This window comes from Paroedura picta, chromosome 3, assembly GCF_049243985.1.
Source record: "Paroedura picta isolate Pp20150507F chromosome 3, Ppicta_v3.0, whole genome shotgun sequence".
In the NCBI taxonomy this organism is placed as follows: Eukaryota; Metazoa; Chordata; class Lepidosauria; order Squamata; family Gekkonidae; genus Paroedura; species Paroedura picta.
In genome coordinates, this window is record NC_135371.1 from 52,922,712 (window position 1) to 52,936,211 (window position 13,500).

At 43.5% G+C, this 13,500-nt stretch overlaps 1 long non-coding RNA gene across 1 annotated transcript; it reads left to right on the forward strand.

Annotated features, from left to right (window-relative positions):
- The first annotated feature begins 30 nt into the window (after positions 1 to 30).
- LOC143831109 (uncharacterized) lies at positions 31 to 12,890 on the forward strand. The gene is made up of 4 exons (XR_013228720.1): positions 31 to 469; positions 550 to 684; positions 8,156 to 8,273; positions 12,514 to 12,890. It is a non-coding gene; the product is annotated as an uncharacterized LOC143831109 (long non-coding RNA).
- The last annotated feature ends 610 nt before the right edge of the window (positions 12,891 to 13,500 follow it).

Sequence of the window (13,500 nt, forward strand, 5' to 3'; positions counted from 1 at the left end):
TTTACCGACCTCGGAAGGATGGAAGGCTGAGTCAACCTTGAGCCGGCTGCTGGGATCGAACTCCCAGGCTCATGGGCAGAGCTTTCAGACTGCATGACTGCTGCCTTACCACTCTGCGCCACAAGAGGCTCTTGATATGCTGCCCTACCCTTACACTAACTAACTACACTACTATGTAAGATTACCAAATGTGACTCCCATTGATTTACACTGTGCATCATCTAAATTCCCCATTTTGGTAATAATAACAAAAGGGCAATGATGCTTTGCTTCCTTGGCTTCTTAAATGACTAGCACATTCCATTTGATACTGGAGACTAATTAACTTCTGGCTTTTGTAGTATCAAATACTGATTGGCAATTTTTCTTTCCAGAAGGCTGCATTTATAACTTCAACATCATCATCTGAAGCATCTTTTTGTGTCCCCCACTATACAGCCTGTTGAAGGATTCTGCGGTCCTAATAAAGGTATTGCATCACACTTGATGTTAGATTTTTATTTATTTATTTGGTGGATTAATGTTGGTGAACCTATGGTCTCATTTCAGTATTTTGTCTTCCTAATGCCGGTCTTGACGATCCATGGATATTTCTAAAAGCAACAACCAGAATCTACTAGCAACCAGAATCTACTAGTTCTGGAACATGGTGTTTTCACCTGAAGTTCCTAACCTAAATTCTTGGTAACCTACAGGAAGGATTCTTTTCATAAATTACATGACCTTTATCTCTCCCCCCCCCCCCCGCTTATTTCTGTTGTGTTACTTCTATGTCCTTCTGAAAACTTTATGGAGGAGGTATTTCAGTTTTTTAACGAAATGTTATTGTATGCTAAGAACCTAGTAGCATATCAAACATCCTAATTCTCCCTAGGCAACAGCTAGGGCTTAGAATCCAACCAAGACACAAATCAGCTTGACTGAAGAGAATGAAGTTATTAAGGACCTAACAAACACCTAGATCCGGGGATAAGTACTGGCTAATGAATGCTGCACAACCAGAGCAGATGTGTAGTTCTCTCCTTCTACTGAAGAACTTACACTAGAGTACACTACAGCAGTGGTCCCCAACCTTTTTATCACCGGGGACCAGTCAACACTTGACAATTTTACTGAGGCCTGGGGGGGGGTAGTCTTTTGCCAAGGGATGTCGCCACCATCTGAGCCCCTGCTTCACTTGTTTTCCCACTGGCACCCCTGACTTCCTGCTGCCCAATGGGGGGTGCTGCCAGCAGCAGTTGTGCAGTGCCACACTGAGCCCTAGCCAAGGTGGCCGCTGTAGAGCACCAAAGGTCAGCCGGTGGCAGAGTGGCAGGCCAGCCCCCGAGGCAGCAGCTGGGGAGGAGGATGAGGAGGAGCCGCGGCCCGGTACCGACTGATCCACGGACCAGTACCGGTCCCCGGACCGGGGGTTGGGGACCATTGCACTACAATATTCTAGGGATACTGTGATTAACTCTACATATTTTGGTAAGGGAAATTAGGTATTTTGAGGAACAGTAGCAAATTGCAGAGAACAATCCAGCTTTCCATTTATGATGACTGTAGGCTTTTGAGGTAGTACAGTTTTAAGCGGGTTTCAGAGCGTAAGATACATCCATGTCCTATAATGGAGTTGAACCAATAACGCTTAGAAATACCCTTCAGTTGCATAGATGGTGATGCTTTAAGTAAATTTCAGATCTTTGCCCTATTGGGGCTTATATTGCTTAGAGCAGGGGTAGTTAAACTGCACCCTTCCAAATGTCCATGGACTACAGTTCCCATGAGCCCCTACCAGCGAATGCAGAGAGTGGAATCAGTGGAGAACATGCCACTGCCATGTGCTACTTTCATATTATAAAATACACACATGTCCTTGGTGGGATTATATGACTCAGAAATGTGTTTCATATTTTCATACTGGGAACAATAATACAATTATAAATCTTTAGTTGCCAGCTCTAGCCCACCCCTCCTGCCCTCAAAAGGCTCATCCATCATAGGAGTCAATATTATTGTAAAGTCTTCTTCAGATTTGTTGTCATGGAAACTACATCAGTATCCCACTGCATTATTTTTTTCTGGCTCATTTCTTACAATAAAAAAATCCATTTTGTCCCATATTCTACAGTTTCATTTGGCAAAAGTTGTTAGTTTCTTTTTAAAATCCTTGCAAGTACTGCATACTATTGTGAGATACTGTTTTCACTTTTCTTCCATATAGGTAAGTACTCAAATCCATATGTACTAGGTGTCTTTCATGGTGCTGGGAGGAGTTATCTTCTAAATTAACAGCTTGAGAAAAGTAATACATGTTATTTGAATGCAATTTCTTGCAGTGTCTGTAACATAATAGAGATAGGGATGGTTCTCTAAGTCCAGAACTTGCATAAATACCGACATAAAAGCAAGTTTATAGCTTCTGTATTTGGCCTTGCTACCTAATCTTTGGGTAGTTTCTGAAAGTCTTTAAAGGCAGCTCCTTATAAAATTAATTGCAAAATTAAATTTCATTATTAGAGCAAGAACAACTGTGCCCAGGTCCTGCTTTTGCAAAAAGGGATTCAAGCAAAAAGGGATAAATTTAAGGCATTTATACATCACATTCCAGAACAGAAGGCCCATCTACAGAGATGGATTGTTAAGTGTCTTAGAAGAAGAGTCACTCTGGGTTTGACCAGTGCTCCTTTGCAAGTAGTGTCCATTTATTCCTATTGTCTACTTCCTGTCATTTAAGCAATTTCTATGAATAATTAACCCCCCAGCCTCTTCTGGGGACACAACTAGATGTTATAGCAATCCTGGCAACAACCTGGGAATGATGATTCCATTTTAGACCTGAGCACAGGCAACTTAAAGATGCCATGAAGGACTTTGCATAGGGTTGCCAGCTCTGTGTTGAGAAATGCACAGAAATTTTGGGGGTGGAGTCTGGGGGAGGGTGGCCATTTTCTCCAGCAGAACTGATCTCTAGTGTCTGGAGGTCAGTTGTAATAGCAAGAGAGCTCCATGCTCCAACTAGAGATTGGTAATCCTAACTTTTAAACATTTTTAATGGACCATGTTTGGCTCTAAAATAATGATAGTGGTGACTCCAGGTTGCCCCATGGACAACATAATATCTAGATTTACTCTCAGTACACAATCCAGGTTGGCTTTCTTACATCAAATACTGCTGACAGATGTTTTAGCTTGGACCTAGTGTTCAGCAAAACACATTTAGACCCAGTGGCTTGTTAGCACAACTACCAGGTTGTGCTATTACTTGTCTACTAACATAAATGGTCAATAAAACAATTATCTGTGTTTTTCTGATGCTGTTATTCTCAGTAACTAGTATAGATTTTAGTCATCAAAATTCACTTGAATGGCGTAATTGTTTTTAAGTTCCTTAGGTGTTCCTAACAATTTCCTTTGTACAAGGCATCTAGAACGATCTGTCAAAAAGACAAGATAAAGATGTGTATCCAAATCGTTTTAAATAAGCACTGCAAAAAGGGTGAAATAGCAGGTTTGCACAGGAAGTGCAGCAAACAAGAGGAGTAAGAAGTTATAACATTTTACAAAGTGGGCTGGAGGAGGGGGAAAGGTGCTGCATTTGTTTCATTTCTTCCATTTGTGGCTGAAGTCATGATAGCAGCTTCTATTATTACTGAATTCACAAAAGTACTCTGTGACCTTTCAGAATGAAAGGTATAATTTAACCAAGAGACGATTCTCTTTATCATTGCTTTATTATCGTAATGAATGTACTGATATGGGCTTTGTGCTTAAAGAAGCTGTCTGCTAGATAAATAGCATTTTTGGAGAATAGCATCTAGTGAATATTGGGGATTCTGTTGAGAACAACTCTATGCTAGTGTTGTTTAGCAAGGGCTGTACTTGAGAAGCAGCCATTGTGCTTGTTTCTTCCAGAGAAGAATAATTTCTGAGAAGGAATTTGCAAGGTTATCAGTGCTACTGATAAAAATGGTTCTTCATATTCAAAGTAATCAAACATTACAAGAATGGTACATGTCTCTTTTACTGTCCAATTATGTGTGGGGTACAGGAGCTGAATACAAAGCTTCATTGGGGAATGGCTGGCCTAGCACCTCATGATGATGATGTCATCTGTTCAGTCGTGTCCGACCTTCGGCGATTCTATAGGAAAGTTTTCACCATGCGTCCCTGTCTCTGACTGCTTCTTTTAGTTGGTTCATGGTCATCCCTCTATCGGCTCTGATTGTATCGAGCCACTGGATCCTTTGGCGACCATGTTTCCTTTTGCTGCTGACCATGCCAAGCATTAATAATTTTTCTAGCAAGTTTGATCGCATGATGTGTCCAAAGTAAGTGAGCTTTAGCCGTAAATGACAAATGACAAAGTTGGTTTGCTCCTCTCTGAAACTATCTTGTTGGTAACTTTGGCTGTCCATGGTATTCACAGCATTTGTCTCCAACACCATAATTCGAAAGCAAAATTGAAAGGAAACCCTGGCAAATCACAGGTCATTCTGGTTGGGAAGGCAAAGATCTTGAAGGACACTGTTCTCCCCACTCTCAGTGGGGTTCAGCTGATCCTTGTTGACTCTGATTAAGAGCTTAGGGGTTATACCGGATCCAACATTACTGCTGGAGAAGGAAGATAATGAAAATGACTGTCCATGGCATTCACAGCATTCGTCTCCAGCAACATAATTCAAAAGCATCTATTCTCCTCCTGTCTTCCTTCTTCAGGGTCCAGCTTTTGCGTCCATAGGTTGGTATGGGGAAGACAATGGCGTTGGCTAGCCGACACTTTGTATTAAGGCTGATATCCTTATTCTTCCATATTCGGTTCATGCCTAACATTGCATTCCAGCCCAGTGTTATTTGCTGTCTGATTTCACAGCTGCATCCACCACTTTGATTGATCATAGAGCCAAGAAAGATGAAATAATCAATACATTCAATGTTCTCGTTGTCAATCGTGACTTTGGTGCTACTACTAGTAGTTGTCATGATCTTGGTCTTTTTGATATTTAGGTATAGTCCCATCTTTCCACTTTCTTTTGTCTCTTTATCGGGGTCTTCAGATCATGCTCCAATTCAGCAAGGAGTGTTGTATCATCTGCATAGTGGAGATTATTGATGTTAGGACTTCCAATTTTGACTCCAATTGTAGATTCTTCCAGATTAAGCTTCCGCACCTCATATGACCAAGCAAATGGTGGGAGGCTGGGAACAGCCAGCAGAAATGTGGGGAAAATAGATGTAATTGGCAAGTCCTCTAAGGCAACTGGGAAGAGGGAAGCTTTTCTGAAGCCAAACACTCTGCAGTAGTGAGTTGGGGAGTAGCACCCTTAAATCAGGCTGAACATTATAAAAGCAGGGATTATACACTGGGATGAGCATCACAGCCAAGGCCGTGGAGGGACAAATTACTACAGATGCACAAACACCTTATCTACTACTTATAGCTATTATCCCAGCCTTCCCCAGAAGAGTTCAGAATACGGAATTCTTGAACACCTGTCAGTTTGGTTCACCTTGACTTTTACCTCACAGGAGGCATTGTGTTGCGCTGTGCTGTGGCCCAGTTTTTTGCTCAGGGTATGTTGCTCTACCTATTCCCACTCCCACATGGGGGAGCATTTGTCCCTCTGCACCCTGTCTGCCTGGTATTTTTGCCCCTGCATAAGGCAGCAGGAGTGGCGAGGTTCTGCCATGCTTCAGGGCAGCTTGAAATGTTAAAAAAAAATATTTTATGAATGTGTGATTACCCAATCACATGTTCTTACAATTTTTTAAAAATTGCACAGCATGGCAGAGCTACCTGGGGCTTTAATTTTTTTCCCCAGAAGCTGTGGTATTCGCACAAGGGTAGAGAGAAGCTGGGCCAGGATGACCCAATTTTTCCATTTTTGACAGCCCAGGCCTAACATACACCCCAGTGATGCCCACACCAAAAATGGGTTCCCTTGCCATGGGCCAACTGAGGACCTGAATCATGCTTGTCCTGGGACCACCCTGGACCAGTGCTGACATCACCCAAAAGCGGAAATTAGCCCCATAGCCAGACAAGCAGTGAGTCAGCTCAAATTCCTCATGTGGAAACGTTCCTCCTGTTCACCAGTGATGATCAAGGCAGTTTTTAAAGCCATCTGCCATTCAGGTCTCTGCAACCTGTGCACATATATTTGCAGCTCCCAGAATCTAGCTTCCTGACTTATGAGGCATCAGCTAGGAGCTGGCTTCTGGTCTCTTGCTGCAGAAATGTTATTCTGTGCTCAGCAAAGTTTTTTAGAGGAAGGAAATCAGGAACAGAAAGATCAGCAGGAAGTCCGGTTCTTCAGAATCAGATCCAGGGAGGCCACTGCCATTTTAAAGGCTAAGTTTGAAATGCTGGAAGAGCCTGATCCTTGCTGATGACTACAGTACAGCTAAAAGAGGCACTCCTGGTTTTCCCCAGAGCCTTTTCAAGTGCCTTAATAGCTGCCCTCCTCATGGCTGTTTTGTTAGGCTTTAAAATGTTAAGCTATGTTAGACTTCAAAACAACAGTGGCACTTGTAGTTTGACCCTAAAATGCAGCAAAAGTGTGAGATCAGGAGCCCAGTTCCCTTCTTTTCTCCCTACCCCAAACTGTCAGTTTGAGCTGCAGAGAAAAGGAGAGGAACTAGTTTTGTTTCCTTATCTCTCTTTTGTAATAGGGAGACTATCAATTTTGGTAGCTTTACTGAAATCCAGATAAACTATGTCCACAGCATTCCCCTGATCCAGCAAGGTAGTCGCTTTCTCGAAAAAAGAGATAAGGTTGGTCTGACATGTTCTTGCGAAACCCATGCTGAGTCTTAGAAATCACAGCTCTCAGTTCCAGCTGCTCAAGGACTGAGTGTTTGATTATTTGTTCCAAAATTTTGCCAGCTATAGATGTTCAGCTGACGGGTCGATAATTACCTGGATCCTCCTTTTTCCCTTTCTTGAAGATGGGGACAACATTTGCCCGCCTCTAGTTGTCTGGCAACTCATCTGTTCTCCAAGAACTGTCAAAAATAATGGACAGAGGTTCAGAGATGACATCTGCAAGTTCTTTTATTACCCTTGGATGCAGTTCATCTGCCCCAGAAGAGTTTGTTTCATTTAAAGAAACTAGGTGTTTGTGGACTGTTCCAATAGTGATTCTAGGCCACCATTCCCATCCCCCGTGTTGTGTTACATTTTTGCCACAATGATCACCATTTCCATCACAAGAGAAGACCGAGGAGAAATAGGAGTTAAGCAGTTCAGCCCTCTCTTCATCATCTTTTATAATTTCACTTTCTTGTCCTCGCAGTGGTCCTATGGTGTCCCTATTCATTTTCTTGCTTGAAATATAACTAAAGAAGCCTTTTTTGTTATGTTTAGCAAAGTGTGGCTTTAATTAATGTTTTTAATGTATCTTATGTATGAGAACGGTTCTGTTTATATTGTAAACCACTTTGAGTTCCATAAAGTAGAAAAGTAGCTAATGAATATAAGGAATAAATAAATATTGTTTTCAGGAAAGGGGGATGGATCAGAACTCCATTCTTAGATGATCCTATTTAAGGAATGTGTCAACTTCTGACTCCCCCTGCCCAGGTTTCCATGTGACTCTTTCTGCACAGCCAATTAGGCTCTGATTTCCATTTTTTTTTGCATGTGTTCCCCCCATTCCTCACAGAATTGGGCCCCTTCAGGGGCAGTCCCAGGGCTGTCACAACTTGCCCCCTCAATTAGCCCACATCACAGGAGTGCTCAGAAATCCGCATTCCCTATTTTTTATGTGGGATCCAATGGGGAGTATGATGGGGCTAGGCCATGTGGAAGTGGGGAAAATTGAGCTATCCCCACTCAGGCATTCCCAACCAGGGCTCCCATCCCCACCCCTCAAGCATCACTTCCATAATCTACCCTCACAACCTTCGCTGGCCTTTCCCTGATTGTGTTTAACACATTTCCAATATAATGAAATAGCAACCCCTACCTCACCCGCCACCATGTTTGGTCAACACCTTTGTTTCTCTTTTTTCTTTAGAATTCAACTTCATATTTGGTTTCAGTGAGATTGGGGACAGTCTGTGTGTGAGGGAGGAATGGCGTGATAAAACAGCCAACCTTTTTTGTATCCCCATGTTTGTGTTGTTACAGTTTTGCATTATAACCTGATTGTGTGTGTGTGTGTTTTTTAAGATTTCAGTCTTGGGGAGGCGCTCAAATGCAATAAAATGGTTCTGGAAGATATTTGGGAGTTTTTGCTACATGACAATGACTGACAAGTTTGAAAAATGGCAAGAGGTTTTCACTTCTGGTATGTGTATGTGTATATATCATTTTCTTCTGTAAAACTGGGGTCTTTTTCAGAAAGATCTGTCTTGCCTGTTCACTGCTTCAGTCTGTGGATTTAAATATCCAAGGATTTGTCTGACTTAACTATTAAATTATAAGATAAAAATTTAATACTAAGAAGATAGTAGTGAAGGTAAAAAAAATATTATTAAGAGTATCCATTTACTATGGCCACTGAAAAAGGGCCAAAATTCAAAAGGCAGAGTTACTGCCGAGCATCTTTAGTTCAGTTTATCAGGACAACTTTCAAAATGTATGGTTCCAAAGTAGAACCTATTCTAGATACCAATGGAATCTCCAGTTTGGGGAGATTTTCTATAGTTTTCCATTCCAGCAAATGTGTTGGCTACTAAAGATGATCCTCATTAGACTGGCCATTTGTAAACATTGAAAAACTGAAATGTTAACTTTTGGATCAGTTTGTCCAATCCAAATAGATGTAAAAATAATATTAAAATTTAAAAAATAGGTGTGATATAAAATCTGTTACCTTACAAAGTAAAAGAAAGAGCAAATGATGTGACAAATGCTAATAATATGCTCCTCACAGAAGAGAGAATCTCATTCCCTGTTGTATTCAAGGGGAGGGGGGGAGGGGCTGATTGCATTCTACATCTGTTGTCAGCCGACTCAATAGCCCTAACATTTGAGTGAGCATTTTGCTTTTGAATGCAGCTTGATGGCATTTCCTTCTCCAGTCCTTTTTGGTGATCATCCATTTCTCCTCCTGCACTTCCATACTGAGCAGCAATTGGACTGGCTGCCTTTGATTCCAAGTATCACACAGCTAATCAGGAGGTTATTCTGTCAGCCTCATAATGTGCACTGGTGTTCAGGTCTTTGGAAGACATTATCAGTTCTTTGAATGATAAATATACAAAGTGGCATTGCTAGGTCAAGTAGCACAAATGGACATTTTCAGAGACTGGACTGCCCAACAAAATAAAAGATAAAGGTTCTTTCCCCCAGGCAGATTTCTCCTTAAGTCCTGCAACTGGCAACAGAACAAAAAGGACAATCCCATTCCAAACAAGCACCACAAATGAGCATGTGAAGAACTGAGGAATAGCAGTCAGCCTTCATCAGGTCTCATTCTTCATCTCTGTGACCTTTAAAATTTTCACCATCCAAGTACTTACTCCTATAATGCAGGTTGTTTTCTTATACTCTGTTCAGCTCCTTCCATTATCCAGAGCTGATATAAGGAGGAAAAATACATGTAGCTGCCTTATACTGAATCAGGCCATTTGTTCATCAAAGTCAGCCTTGTCTACTCAGACTGACAGTGGCTCTCCAGGGTCTCAGGCAGAAGTCTTTCACATCTCCTAGCACCTGGTCATTTTAACTGGGAAATGCTGGGAATTGAACCTGGGAACTTCTAAGCCACAGCCCCTCTCCTAAATGATAACTATATCAGAAATCTGAAGAGCCATACTGGCATATACTGGGTCTGGCCCTGTATCTTCCAGATACATCATTTGGTTCCTACGCTCACTTTTATGGCTGCTCAGATCCACCAGACTCCCAGGCAATTATCCCTCTGTCTCTAGCCTCTCATTCTTCTTAGACCCAAGCATCATATTAAACAAAATTAGGATTCCAGTTCCCATTTTATATATCCAAACAATGCCTGTTTAGGGTGCCGCCCTACAACTGAGTAGCAACTAGGCAACTTGTCATGCATGTACATTCTATGTAGCAGCTTCCACTTTGTAGAACAGCCTCCCAAGGCCTCCATATTTCCATTATTTCATAGAACTAGCAAGAAAACCAATTGCAAGCAGGAATGCAAAGGGCGTTAGGACCCAGGGGACACCGGGAGGTGCAGATCTCTCTGTGTCTCTCTCTCGCTCCCTCCCCCTCTTGCTCTATGTCTCGGTGTGCCTTGCAGCAGAAGGCATAGCAGGTAATTAGGGCTGGTTTGTAGGAGGGAAGGAGGGCTGGTGTGCAGTTTGGGGCAGCTGTCTCTGTCTCTCTCTCTCTGCCTCCCTTGCAGCAGGAGCAATAGGAGGGAATGAAGGCTCATCTTCGGTCTGGCAGGGCTCTGTGTGTCTCTCTCTGTCTCTGGTGTGTCTGAGAGCAAAGTGGCTAGCGTCCAAGGAAGGAGGGCGGGGGTTGAGGACCACTGCCCTAGACCACCCATTCTGCCAAGCAAGATATTCCTGGAGGTTTGGAGGAAGGCCTTAAAATCATACAATGCCTCAGAGTCCGGCCTCCAAAGTAGCCATTTTTGCCTGCAGAGCTGATCATTATAATCTAGAGACTAGCAGCGATCTAGAGAGGATGGTAGAGGCTCACAGACTGGTTGGGGTGGAGTGGTTGTGGGTGTATCCCTCCTGGGCTTCGGGCTTTGGCCAGCTCTTACCAGCAACTGTTTGTATTTTGGGGTGCAGACAGACGGACAGACCAATATCAATCCTGAGAGTCTGGAAAGTTCAGGAAGATCTAAATAAAGAATATTTACAGCCTGAAACTGTAAATAGTGAACAAGGAAATGGCTGGAGAGACATGGAAACTAAAGTGCCTTTTTTCAAGCTTGGCCTGGTAAATAAAAACTCCTATGAACTCAAAGACATAAGTGGCCCAGAATTTCAAGTGTAGTTAGCTTTACAGGAAAGTAGACAGTGAGACTTTGGGGAAAAAATAGGTGATCCACTTTTATTAGGCAATGACTTGGCCTTGCAGACAACAACAGGGACTGCAGTTGCCAGCTGTAGATCTCAGGTTTCAGAAGGGCAGACATCACCAGCCAAGCAACCAAGTGGATTCTGGGGCCATGTGCATTCCCTTTGAAGGGGTGCATGAGAGGGGGGAGAGCTTTCCCTTCAGCCTAACTGCCTAGAGATGGACGGGAAGGCGATGGGAAACTGCTTTGAGACACCTGAAGCCTGCTGGGTCACTGCAGCCCATTCCCAGTTCTCTCAGACCTCTCACAGCCCCACAACCCTCACATGTCTATTGTGGGGAGACGAAGGGAAAAGGTGTTTGTAAACCACTTTAAGACTACTTTGGGTAGTAAACAGTAGGGTACAAAAATTCAGCTCTTCTTCTTCTAAGGAGCAGCCGTGAAGCATTTGGCCACATAACATTTTATCAACAGTAAAAAATGGAGACAGAAGAAGCTGGGTAGACACCTGTGTACTGTGACTACCCCATGTGTATTAGGGCAGGGGGACAAGAAAAGAAATGAAGTTGAATGCAGAACTGGGAGGAATTGGTTGCCATGTAATTTCCTCCTAATAAGAGTCTCCAGTCTGATTTTCCTTTCATGTATCTGAGGACATGGCTCTGGAAAGCTCATCCGTAGCCACTATGTCGCAATTCCCAAAGGTCAGTCCTCTCCCATACTCAGTGAACATTCCACACCACAGGTTCTTGACACCCATATCTCCACGCCCATGTCCTCATTTGTCACCACCATGCCACCACAACCTCCCCCACAACACACACATTCAACCCCATGCCTTTACAGACTGGACAACTCCTCCCCTTCCTCTTCCCACTGCCAAGCTCTAGTGCCCACTGTATTCCTGGATACAACGGGCTTCTCTCTTTTAAACCTCAAAGCACTGTGAGTCTGAATCTGTGCCTCATCCACAACGGTAGTAACTGCAGCTCTCTTTCTCTGAAGGGACTCAGGACCAAGCCAAGTTCAAAAGTGCTATCTCACTTAATTTGGTGTCCTTCATTTGGAGGGGTTGTAAAACTGGTTCTTAAAAAAATCTGGCCTAATCTTGTCATTCTGCCTTTTTTCTCCCCTAGGGAATTTCTAACACAATACTCAGCCCCGACTTTGGATATAACAAAAATCAAATCAATTAAACATATTTACATATTTGTATTGTGTGATTAGCAGGCACCTCCCTCTCCAGCTTGTGTTGTCGTTAGTTGGTTTTTTTCTGAAAATTTCCTGGAACAATCTTAGAAAAAGAAAGAAATATTAAGTCTGAAAGAGCTCTTCCCCACCCCTCTCTTACCAAGAAAATTTTCCCTAATGGAAGACAGTGTCATGAACTGTGGCAATTCTTTCCAAGAAGAAAACTTTGAGTCTTAGAAAGAATCTTTGGTAGTTTATTGGAGAGACATACTAACAGATACATAGAACATAGAACACTTTATAGCTGAAACTGACCATCGAATTTGAGACAATTATAGAGCCCGGCTTGCCCCCTCCACGCCAGTTGTTTCTTTCTTTTCCTCAGGCTACATCAAGATTTTTTACTTTCAAGCCAAACGTTGAGACACACCCTCTTTCGGGACATCCTCAGAACATATGTAGACTGTTACTATTCTGGTTTCACCCCTGAAAAGCGGCTGCACATCATAATTCAAAATATCTTCAATGGCACTTTCTATAGTCCTTTTTTGTCCAAATACAAAGGGCTCTGAGCCTTTATTTCCTGGGCATTCCCACTCCAAAGTGCAACTCTCTAAGTCTTCTCCCTTTCAAAATTAAAAATCAAATATGTTTCTGCTAAAGGTTTGTTGTTTAAAGCAGGGGTCATCAACCCTCGGTCCTCTGCCTGGTACCGGGCTGTTAAGGCCTCGGTACAGGGCCGCCGGCGGCCGCGCCTCCCCCCCCCCCGCAGCAAGAAGCTCGCCAGGCCGCAAGCGAAGCGGCCGTCGAAGCGGCTGCCGAAGCAGTTGCTGAAGCGGCCGTTTCGCTCGTGGCCCGGCTAGCTTCTTCTTGTGAGGGGGGGGGGAGGCGCGGATGTGTGGAGCTGCCCGCATGTGCATTTGCACCCCATACTGGCGCAAACACATGTGCGGCAACTCTGCACATGAGCGTTAGCGCCCCCTGTTGGCACAAATGCACATGTGTGGCAACTGTGCACAATGATTTGCACGCAACTACCGCGCGCGTGGTGCCCCAGCCGCCGGCTCTCCCCCACCCCCGGAGGCAGTCCTCAACCGCAAAAAGGTTGGGGACCGCTGGTTTAAAGTAGTGATCCCCAACCTGTGGGCTTCGGACCACATGTGGTCCTTCGACTAATTGAAGGTGGGCCCCGAAGGAAGCCTTCTCCCCCCCCCCGGCCCTTTACAACACACTTCGGGTGTCATTGTCTCCCATCACTCCCAGATGGGACTATCTCGTTGCAGAGAAACAAGCTCAGGGTTCCCATTGATTTGTCATTGTCATGAGTTAAAATTTCCATGAAAATAAAATGTTCCTTATGTTCATTGTTGTG